Here is a 12,271-nt window from a genome sequence, read left to right as displayed (position 1 = left end):
ACTCCAAAAGCTCGCAAGTAACTCAAAAAAATAATATATTAATTTTTTTAAAATTAAATTATTAATAATATTAATATTTATATATATTTTTAAATATAATATAAGGATTTTATGTACTTAAATTTCAAGTTCAAATTCGAGCTTCAACTAAGCTAAGTTTAAGAATGTTTCGAGTTCAAGTTTTTTTAGAGCTCGAGTCAAACTTTAATTTTTCATTTCAAGTTCGTGTCGAGCTTGACAATTTTGAGTTGAGTCGAACTCACATTTAAACTTTTCAAGTTGAGTTGAACTCAATTTTAAACTTTTCGAGTTGAGTCAAGCTCAATAATACTAATACTCGACGGGTCTCATTTATATTATAATCATCTGCGAGCAATTTTATTTCTTTATCAACTAACTTGCATCACAAACTCTTAGACCGGATGAAACAAAATTCAGATCACCAAAACATATTTTTAATCATAACATATTTACACGAAAAAGATAGATATAAAACAATTTGTTTGCATAATTTGGAGTTAATCTAAATTTGCAGAACCTAGTCCAGAAAAGAATTCTACTGCTAAATTCATGTTACAAATAATAAATTAAACTCAACATATCTTAACCCTAGAATAATTACATGTTAAATATATTTAGTATGAACTCTCCTCCGGACAACCTCTTCTCTGATCAATATGAATAATGGAGCTTATCAACCATATCATTTATCAGTTAGGCAACCGGTCCATAAGGTGAATCAGATTGCTGACAGATACTGGGATCTATTTGCAAGTGAGTCACTTGAGCAAGACTTGCCCGAGTTTTTCCCCGACACAAACGCACATGTTCTTGGTGCCAAATCCCACTCTCTCCCTCCTATCCTCACTACTTAGGGGATCCTTTCCTTGTTCTCACGTTATAACAACTTACATACCTTGTCGGGTTCAGTGGTTCTGGCTTTGTAGTAGTAACAAATCTCGTGTTCTAGTGAAGAGTTCAGTGTTGTGTGCTTTGTTTTCCCGACAGATTGTTCATATCTGAACCTAAACAACTGTGATGCTATGGTGTGATTTTTAGTGCTGACCCGTATAATAAAACTTATATCCTCGTTTTTATCTGATCGTCTTACGTTCTCTATGGTTCTTGCTCACTTGTGTTCAAGTAAAGACATTGATGATATTAATTATAACCTTGGAAAAAATCGTTGATCAAAAGATCATATTAACTCTTTTTAGTTTGAAAATATCTTTTAAAAGTTTGAGGGTCTCATAAATTATTAAGCTAAGAAATATATCCTTAAGGTTGGATCGACCAGAATTCATTAGATCAAATTACTCTAAGATTAACCAAAATCTTTAAACAAAAAAGTTTTAATTAAACCAAAATAATTAAAGAACTGCATCAATTTCACACCATATATAAATCTCATGGCTGCATAACAAAAGTTAACAGATATACATGTAGAGAACATTAAAAAACTGAACAATTCCAAAATTAAGTTTGTTCAGTTCAATTTTATTGTTTCAGATATCAGATTGTAATTTTTAAGGTTTTCTTGTTTCAATGGTGACAAAGAGTTCAAAATGTTAAGAAAAAAATAGACAAATCAACATATAGATTGGAAAAAACACCTGTTAGATGGATGAATCACTGAGATTTAAGATGAAAAGGCTGGTATGGAAACTAATCGTCCACCTTTTTTCATCATCGTCTTGAATTCATCGAAATCGACCATCACATCACCGTCGATATTAAATTTCCGAATCATCTCTCTGCAATCTTCTATCTTGTCTCCTTCTTTCAACCCTAGAGAATGTTGGATCATAAATTTGATCCATTATAGGAGCCTAAACCCAAACCCAAACTAAATTGATGCCATTGCTTACATCATTTAAGTAAAGATGTCATTGCTTACATCATTTAAGTAATGATGTCATTGCTTACATCAATTTAGTTAGGTGAGAGTTAGGTATTTGTAGATTTTAATGGTTTAAATTAGTTTGTGTGGTGTAGGATTGTTCTTGAGTAGTAAATACCCCTCCCCATTTTAGTTTTGAGCATCAAGAAATTAAGAGCTTCTAAGTGAGTGAAGAAGCAAAGTCTTATAAGAGTGAGTTGTAGTTCATGTATTTGAGTGAGAGTGCTATTGTATATTTGTTGAGTTTCAATAAAGTTGTTTGTGTGAGTGTTTTATTCCAACAAAGTGGTATCAGAGCGAGTTGGAAAGATCGAAGGTCTCGAAGAGAGGAATCCGACGCCGCCAGAATTTTCTCAAACTGAGTTCTGACGCACCGCCACGCACCGTCGGAAGACTTCTGCCAGAAAATGGAGTTGACTCACCGAGTTGAGCTGAGTCAGCCGAGTTGGAGCCCTTGACCGAGTTGTCCAAGTCCCTCCAAAGTTTTTTTCAGCGTTCCGGATTCATCCGTGCAATCGGATTTTACAAAATCTCATTATATTGAGAGATATGGCAAATGGTATGTCACCATTCCAAGTTCCGACACTCAACAACAACAACTACGACAATTGGAGTATCAAAATGAAGGCACTTCTTGGATCACAAGATGTGTGGGATATCATAGAGAAAGGCTAAAACGAGCATACAGATGATGATGCTTTTGCTACTCTTACACCAGATCAAAAGACAACTTTGAAGGATTCAAGAAATAGAGACAAGAAGGCTCTCTACCTCATCTATCAAGCATTAGATGATGATGGTTTTGAAAAGATTTCAAGTTCAAGCTCTAGAAAGGAAGCGTGGGAGAAGCTGAAAACCTCTTACAAAGGATCCAAGCAAGTGAAGAAGGTTCGTCTCCAAACATTAAGAGGTTAATTCGAATCCTTAAACATGAAAGCATCTGAGTCTATTTCAGATTATTTCTCAAGAGTAGTAGTTGTTTCTAATCAATTAAAAAGAAATGGTGAAAAGATAGACGATGTGAGGATAATAGAGAAGATACTCCGTTCGTTGGATCCCAAATTGAGCACATCGTCGTGACGATTGAAGAAACTAAAGACTTGGAAGAATGACGATCGAGCAACTCCAAGGATCATTGCAAGCATACGAAGAGAAGCATAAGAAGAAGCATGAGTTTACTGAGCAACTCCTCAAGCTGCAACTCAAAGATATGCATGAAAGCCAACGCAATGATAGAAACCAACGTGGCCAAAGCAGAGGTAGAGGCCATGGACGAGGTGGAAGTCGAGGTCATGGACGAGGCTGGAATTACAACAACAATAATTCCAACAACAACTATGAGAAAGGAGAAAGCTCAACACGAGGCCGTGGAAGAATCAATCCGAACTCAAGGCGTGACAAATCTAAAGTTCGATGTTATAATTGTCAAAAGTTTGGGCATTATGCTTCAGAATGTAGAGCTCCCAACAACAAAATTGAGGAGAAGGCTAACTACGTAGAGGAAAAGATAGATGGCAAAGAAACTCTTCTTCTAGCACGAAAGGAAACTGATGGTGGCCAAGCAAATTCATGGTATCTTGACAGTGGTTCAAGCAATCACATGTGTGGAATGAAAGACATGTTCGTGGAGCTAGACGAGTCAGTAAGCGGAAATGTTTCGTTTGGAGATGATTCCACAATAGCAGTGAAAGGGAGATGTAACATTCTTATCCGCTTGAAAGATGGGAGGCATCAATTTATTTCAAATGTCTACTATGTGCCCAATATGAAAAGTAACATCTTAAGTTTAGGGCAACTGGTAGAGAAAGGTTATGATATTCACATGAATAATTATAATCTTTATATAAAAGATGATAAGAATAACTTCATTGCTAAAGTGTCGATGTCAAAGAATAGAATGTTCTTGATCAACATACAAAATGATGTTGCAAAGTGCCTGAAAGCTTGCTATAAAGATGCATCATGGCTTTTGGCATATTCGATTTGGGCATCTCAATTTTGGAGGTCTAGAGCTACTATCTAAGAAGGAAATGGTGAAAGGACTACCTCGCATCCACCATCCTGACCAGCTTTGTGAAGGGTGTCTAGCTGGGAAACAATTCAGGAAAAGCTTTCCAAAGGAGTCAGAGAGAAGAGCCAAAAAGCCACTCGAGCTCATCCATACCGATGTGTGTGGACCGATCAAGCCGAGCTCTCTCGGTAACAGTAACTATTTTCTTCTCTTCATTGATGATTTTTCAAGAAAAACCTGGGTATATTTCTTGAAACAGAAGTCAGAAGTTTTTGAAGTCTTCAAGAAGTTTAAAGCAGCAGTGGAGAGAGAAAGCGGTAGAAAGATCAAAGCCATGAGATCTGATCGAGGTGGAGAATTTACTTCCAGGGAGTTTTAAGAGTTCTGTGAAGCAAATGGAATTCGTCGACCAATGACAGTTCCTAGATCCCCCCAGCAAAATGGTGTGGCAGAAAGAAAGAACATAACAATCCTCGACATGGCACGAAGCATGCTCAAAAGTAAGAAACTACCTTAGGAATTTTGGGCGGAAGCAGTATCGTGTGCAGTCTACTTGTCAAATCGATCTCCAACAAGAAGTGTATGGGGAAAGACACCGCAAGAGGCATGGAGTGGAAGAAAGCCTGGCATTTCCCACTTGAGAACCTTTGGAAGTATAGCCCATGTTCACGTACGAGACGAGAGAAGAACGAAGCTTGATGATAAAAGCGAGAGTTTTATCTTCATCGGCTATGATGCTAATTCGAAGGGCTATAAGTTGTACAATCCAGACAATAAAAAGTTTGTGATTAGTCGAGATGTGGTCTTCAACGAAGAAGGAGAATGGGATTTTAACTCTCATACAGATGACTTCAATTTCTTTCCTCAGTTTGAAGAAGATGAGCAGACAATGAGGGAGCAACTAGATGAATCTCAACAAGAGCTTGCAACTCCACCCACTTTACCAACATCAACCACTCAAGGAGACTCATCACCTTCATCATCGTCAAGTGGGAGTCAAAGTGAAAGAGTTGTGCAACGCACAAGAAGCCTTAGAGATCTCTATGAGGTAACTAAACGACAAGATAATCTTACATTATTTTGTCTGTTTGCCGATTGTGAACCAGTGAGCTTTCAAGAAGCGGTACAAGAAAAGAAATGGAGAGATGCGATGGACGAAGAAATCAAGGCCATCGAGAAGAATGACACATGGGAACTTACCTCACTTCCCAAGGGACATAAGGCGATAGGTGTCAAATGGGTGTACAAAACAAAGCAAAACGCCAAAGGAGAGATCGAAAGGCACAAGGTGATGCTAGTTGCTAAAGGCTATAGTCAAAAGGCTGGAATTGACTATGATGAGGTATTTGCTCCTATTGCTCGATTGGAGACTATCAAAACTAATCATTTCTTTGGCAGCTCAATACAACAGATAGATGTAAAGTCTGCCTTCCTAAATGGAGTTCTTGAAGAGGAAGTTTACATTCAACAACCATCAGGATATGAAGTCAAAGGGCACGAAGACAAGGTGTTGGTGTTGAAGAAGGCTCTTTATGGGCTAAAACAAACACCAAGGGCATGGAATAGCCGAATCAACAAGTACTTCCAAGAGAATGGCTTCAACAAATGTCCCTACGAGCATGCTCTATATATCAAGATCAAATATAGAGATATTTTGATCGTGTGCCTCTACGTGGACGATTTGATCTTCACTGGAAGTAACCCAAGCATGTTTAATGAATTCAAGGATGTGATGATGAAAGAATTCAAGATGACAGACATGGGGCTCATGGCGTACTACCTTGGCATTAAAGTTAAGCAACAAAAGGATGGAATTTTCATTTCACAGGAAAGCTATGCAAAGGAGATACTAAAGAAGTTCAAGATGGATAACTGTAAGCCAATAAGCACACCGGCAGAATACGGGATCAAGATGACCAAACATGAAGAAGGCGAAAGTGTAGATCCAACATTCTTCAAAAGTTTGATAGGAAGTCTACGCTATCTAACTTGCACGAGACCCGATATTCTTCATGCAGTTGGATTGGTTAGTCGCTACATGGAATCTCCAACAACCACCCATTTTAAAGTCGCAAAGAGAATTCTTCGCTATCTGAAAGGTACAATTGACTTTGGCTTGTTCTATTCAGTTTCTAATTATTACAAGCTTGTTGGATATAGCGACAGTGATTGGGGTGGAGACATAGATAATCGAAGAAGCACTACTGGATTCGTATTTTTCATGGGAGATATTGCATTCACATGGATGTCAAAGAAACAACCAATTATCACATTGTCCACTTGTGAAGCGGAATATGTTGCTGCTACCTCATGTGTTTGTCATGCAATTTGGCTTAGAAATCTATTGAAGGAGATAGGTTTGATACAAGAAGAGCCTACCAAGGTTTGTGTCGACAATAAATCAGCCATTGCCTTATCAAAGAATCTAGTATTCCATGATCGAAGCAAGCACATCGACATTCGCTACCACTATATAAGGGAGTGTGTTGCAAGAAATAATGTGGAAGTTGAATACGTGAAGTCACAAGATAAAGTTGTCGATATTTTTACCAAACCACTGAAAAGTGAAGACTTCATAAGATTACGGAACCTACTAGGGGTCACGAGATCAAGTTTAAGGGGGGTGTTGGATCATAAACTTGATCCATTATGGGAGCCTAAACCCAAACCCAAACTAAATTGATGTCATTGCTTACATCATTTAAGTAAAGATGTCATTGCTTACATCATTTAAGTAATGACGTCATTGCTTACATCAATTTAGTTAGGTGAGAGTTAGGTATTTGTAGATTTTAATGGTTTAAATTAGTTTATTTGTGTGGTGTAGGATTGTTCTTGAGTAGTATAAATACCCCTCCCCATTTTAGTTTTAAGCATCAAGAAAATTAAGAGCTTCTAAGTGAGTGAAGAAGCAAAGTCTTATAAGAGTGAGTTGTAGTTCATGTTTTTGAGTGAGAGTGCTCTTGTAATATTTGTTTGAGTTTTAATAAAAGTTGTTTATGTGAGTGTTTTATTTCCAACAGAGAACTCAACACCGATCCCAATTCCTCGACGGTGATCAATCCATCATGATCTCTGTCGAGCACATCGAAAGCTTCCTTTAGTATTTCACCTCCGTTTGCATTCCCTTCTTCCTCCAAGCACTTTGAACAACTCTCGTCGTCGTCGATGGCTTTACACAGGATGCGAAACTTCGATCAATCCGCCGCCGTTCCTATCGACCTTCACCACCATTTCTTTGACCTCTTTGTCCGTCAAGAACATCATGATGTTCGTCAGTGATTCACTCAGCTCTTGCTTCGTAATGAATCCGTCGCCGTTCTTGTCGAAGGTGGCGAATACCCTTTTCAGCTCTAGTTTTGGCAGATTACTCCGTTCCGTCACCGATATCTTCTGGGTTGTTTTGAAATTCACAGAAGATGATGAAGATCAGGTGATGGGGAACAAAGATTGAATCCAAGCATAAAATTTATTGGGAGGAAAAGCAAAGTAGATATTAGGAAACCAAGGATGAAAAAAACAACGAGTAATAGTAAGGTTGTCACCATATCTAAATATTGTTGAATCAAACAGAACAAAAAAACAAGAGGAAGAAGAAAAAGACAGTGTTTTTCTTATTCTTCTTCTTCTTGTTTTAATTATTACATGTTATCATCGGGAACATGAAGAACAATGATCCCTTAATTGTGGAAAGGAACAACATTTAAGAATGAATACGCGGTTTTTGGAGATCCCACAAACCTCGTGAATGATTCAAGTAGATAAAAAGATTTCCATGCACTTGGCACTTCATTCATTAACCAATCACACGTTTCACAATTAATTTTTATTTAATTGATAAAAAAATTAAAAAAAAATAAAACGATATTTTCATTGGTTTTTCATCTTATATTTGCATCTGACTATGTTTTCTCTCTTCGGGTTATTGTCTTATTTAATTAGTGGTTATTATATCACTCGTCACCAAGTTAGAATTTCTGTTAGTTAATTCATACTGTTTTAGACGTTTTCTCAGTTGAATATGTGTCTAAGTAAAATTTTTAATTCGCCTGTGAGAATTTAATTTCATCAAACAACGAATAAATTTATTAGGGTTGAACAATATATAGAAGTATTAATTTAAGTCACAAAAGAGATAACAAATCACAAAAAAAGGAAAAAAACTAAGAAACAAAGAGATAGGAGAGACGATCTAAAAACATTTTTTTAGAGTGAATATATATATATATATATATATATATATATATATATTAATAGAAATTTGTATGAGGTAGATACTATTAATAAAATAGATAATTAATGTAAAGAAACTTAAATTCCAATACTACTTGGAGAAATAAAACTTTTTATTTTTCATTTTTTTCCTTTAACACGTTAAATTAAATTGAACGATTTTTTTAAAATAATAAAATGCATTTGATCCCTTGAAAGATTTATGCATTTGCCCATAACTCGCGGCTCCTAACTTTATGACCCGTCTACGTTCAATTTAAACATCCCTTCCTCCGGGGGAAACGACGCCGAGTTGACTCCCACTCCATGAAGGCACTCCATCGGATTCTCCCACCAGTTTTCTGTTGAAAGTTAATATTGCACCAAAAGGTGCATTAAATGGTACTTTCAGTGGATCACCGAAAATGTGGGGGGAAAAAGAGGGCAGCATCATTTGTGGAAAAAGATGGATGGTAAAATACCTAATTTAGTCACTTTATTTTTAGGGTATTTACAAGATTAGTCCTTAAGCTTCAACTATAAATACCCTAGCTCATTTAGCTTCAAAACCATCCCAAATAATTCTAGCTTTCTCCCAATACTAGAGAATTTAGAGAGTTTCTTGAGAGTTGTTTTCTCCTTTTTTATCAAGAGAGAATTATCATTGTTTTCTCCTTGGTAGATCGAGAGAAGTTGTAATTCCTATTTTCTCATAGTAAAATTCTTCTACCATTACCCGTGGTTTTTACCCTATATTATTTAGGGGTTTTTTCACGTAAATTTTGTGTCTTCTTTATCTTTATTTTTATTTTCTCAAATTATCAGTTGCGATTTTGCTCTATCTGATAGTCGTCTTCCGCAACAATTGGTATCCGAGCCAGATTAGAGTGTGTAATATCTACTTATTGTCTTTGTGGTTGTCACCAAAAGGTGGATCCTTCAACATAAGAAACTAAGAAGGTATTACCCATTCTTTGAAGGTTCTAATGAACTATTCACGATAGTGAAATAGTGGGAGCTATTCGTAATAAAAGCTATGTCAACGAAATTTGATATTGAAAAATTCAATAGGAGATGCTCTATGCTGTGAAGCGTCAACCACCGTGGAAGGTAGAAAGAGATATGCAGATATATGGCTCATTGATTCGGGAGCAACATATCACATGACCTCGAGAAGAGAATGGTTTCATCATTATAAACCTGTCTCAGGAGGATCTGTGTATAGTTGCAATGATCATGTCTTAGAGATCGTTGGCATGAGAACCATCAAATTGAAGATGTATAATGGAACAATTAAAGTTGTTCGAGATGTACGACACGTGAAAGGCCTGAATAAAAATTTTATTATCCTATGGATTATTGGACAATAATGCAAGCAAGATTTAAACACGGAAAGGAATCATGAAGGTGTTCCGTGGAGCGCTTGTGGTGTTGAAAGGCGAAAAGATAGCAACAAACTTGTACATGCTGAAGGGAGAGACTGTGCTAGAAGCAGAAGCCTTTGTTGCCTTATGTAGTTCAGATTCTACAATCTTATGGCATCAGAAACTTGGACACATGTCAGAACAATGAATGAAAGTCCTTGTGGAGCTACTTCCAGACTTAATAAATGTATCACTTCCTTTGTGTGAGCATTGCATAACAAGTAAGCATCATTTGTTGAAATTCAATACGTCAAATTATAGAGGCAAAAGTGTTCTAGAATTGGTTCACTCTGACGTATGGCAAGCACCAGTTACATCCCTAGGCGGAGAAAAATACTTTGTCTCATTTATTTATGACTACTCCAGGAGATGTTGGGTGTACCCTATTAAGAAGAAGTCAGACGTGTTTTCAACTTTCAAAAACTTCAAAGCGCGGGTGGAACTTGATTCTGGAAATAAGATCAAGTGTTTCAGAACAGATAATGGAGGAGAATACACAAGCAAAGAATTTGATGACTTTTGTAGGAAAGAATGCATCAAAAGACAGTTCATAGTGGCGAACACTCCTCAACAAAATGGAGTAGCAGAGCGGATGATAGATGCAGGCCTAGAAAAATCATTCTGGGCAGAAGCAGTCAATACCGCCTGTTATTTGGTGAATCGAGCTCCATCAACTGCAGTAGAGTTGAAGACACCAATGGAGATGTGGACTGGTAAACCAGCTGATTATTCAAACCTCCATATATTTGGAAGTATTGTGTACGTGATGTACAACTCCCAAGAAATTTCAAAGCTGGATCCAAAATCCAAGAAATACAAATTCTTGGGGTATGCTGATGGTGTAAAGGGGTATCGCTTGTGGGATCCCACTGCCCGCAAAGTGATCATCAGCAGGGATGTTATCTTTGTAAAAGATAAGTTACAAAGAAAAGAAGACGATGATAGTGCTGAAAAGTCAGAGACTACACAGATACATGTGGAAAATGAGGTTGAACAAGGAGATTCTTCTGAAGCATAACTAGCACATGATAACAAGAACCAGAGAGTTTTGAAGCTCCAACAACTCGTCAATCAGATCATATGAGAAGACATCTCAATTGGCACTCAGGTTATGTTATAGAAGAAAATATTGCATACTGCCTTTTAATAGAGGACAGTGAGCCATCAACATACGAGGAGGCAATAAACAACTCAGATTTTTCACTATGGATGATGGCGATGCAAGAAGAAAATGAAGCCCTTCATAAAAATAATACATGGGACCTTGTGCCACTACCACAAGGAAGGAAGCCAATTGGTAACAAATGGGTCTTCAAAATCAAGCGAAATGGTGACGATCAAATAGAGAGGTATCGTGCAAGACTGGTGGTCAAATTATATGCTCAAAAAGAAGGTATTGATTTTAATGAAATCTTTTCTCCTGTGGTTCGACTAACAACAGTTCAAGTAGTCTTGGCAATGTGTGTTATATTGAACTTACATCTAGAGCAGTTAGATGTTAAAATAATTTTTCTTCATGGAAATCTTGAAGAAGAGATTTACATGCTCCAGCCTGAAGGTTTTGAAGAAGACGAAAAGAAGAACTTGGTTTGCAGGTTGAACAAATCTCTGTACGGTCTGAAGCAGGCGCCGAGGTGTTGGTATAAGAGATTTGATTCATTCATTATGTGCCTTGAATACAACAGACTTAATGCAGACCCTTGTGCTTATTTCAAGAGGTCTGGTGATAACGATTTTGTTATATTGTTGTTGTATGTGGATGACATGTTAGTTGCAGGACCCAACAAAGATCATATTGAAGAATTGAAGGCACAACTGGGTAGGGAATTTGAAATGAATGACTTAGGATCAGCAAACAAGATTCTAGGGATGCAAATTCACCGAGACAGAAGTAATAAGAAGATTTGGTTTTAACAAAAGAATTACTTGAAGAATATCTTGTCACGATTCAACATGCAAGATTGTAAGCCAATTTCTACCCCTCTTCCTATTAACTTCAAATTATCCTCCAGTATGAGTCCTAGCAGTGAAGAAGAGATGATGGAGATGTCTCGAGTGCCGTATGCATCGGCAGTGGGAAGTTTAATGTTCGCTATGATATGTACAAGACCAGACATTGCACAAGCAGTGAGAGTGGTTAGTCGGTACATGGCAAATCCAGGCAAAGAGCATTGGAATACAGTAAAGAGGATCCTGAGATACATAAAAGGGACCTCAAATATTGCATTATGTTACGGAGGATCAAACTTACTAATCAATGGGTATGTAGATTCTGATTATGCAGGGGATTTGGATAAAAACAAATCTACTACAGGATATGTGTTCAAAATTACTGGTGGAGCTGTAAGCTTGGTTTCAAAATTGCAATCAGTTGTGGCTACGTCAATAACAGAAGAAGAATATGTAGCAGCTACACAAGCTAGTAAAGAAGCAATCTGGTCGAAGATGCTATTGGAGGAGCTTGGGCACAATCAAGAGTATGTCTCTCTGTTTTGTGACAGTCAAAGCACCTTGCATCTAGCAAGGAATCCAACATTTCATTCAAGGAAAAACACATACGAGTTCAGTACCATTTCATTCGTAAAAAGGTATAAGAAGGGACAATAGATATGCAGAAGATCCATACCAAAGACAACATAGCAGATTTCATGACGAAGACGATCAACGCTGATAAATTTACTTGGTGTCGATCCTCTTGTGGCCTGTCAGAAACGTAAGTAACAT

The 12,271-nt window shown here is 37.2% G+C and overlaps 1 pseudogene; it reads right to left on the bottom strand.

Moving 5' to 3' along the window:
• Positions 1-1,564: 1,564 nt before the first annotated feature.
• LOC120134082 lies at positions 1,565-7,459 on the bottom strand (annotated as a pseudogene).
• Positions 7,460-12,271: the final 4,812 nt, after the last annotated feature.

This window comes from Hibiscus syriacus, unplaced genomic scaffold (assembly GCF_006381635.1).
Source record: "Hibiscus syriacus cultivar Baekdansim isolate YM2019G1 unplaced genomic scaffold, ASM638163v2 tig00110597_pilon, whole genome shotgun sequence".
Lineage (NCBI taxonomy): Eukaryota > Viridiplantae > Streptophyta > Magnoliopsida > Malvales > Malvaceae > Hibiscus > Hibiscus syriacus.
This window is presented reverse-complemented; position numbering and strand designations above follow the sequence as displayed.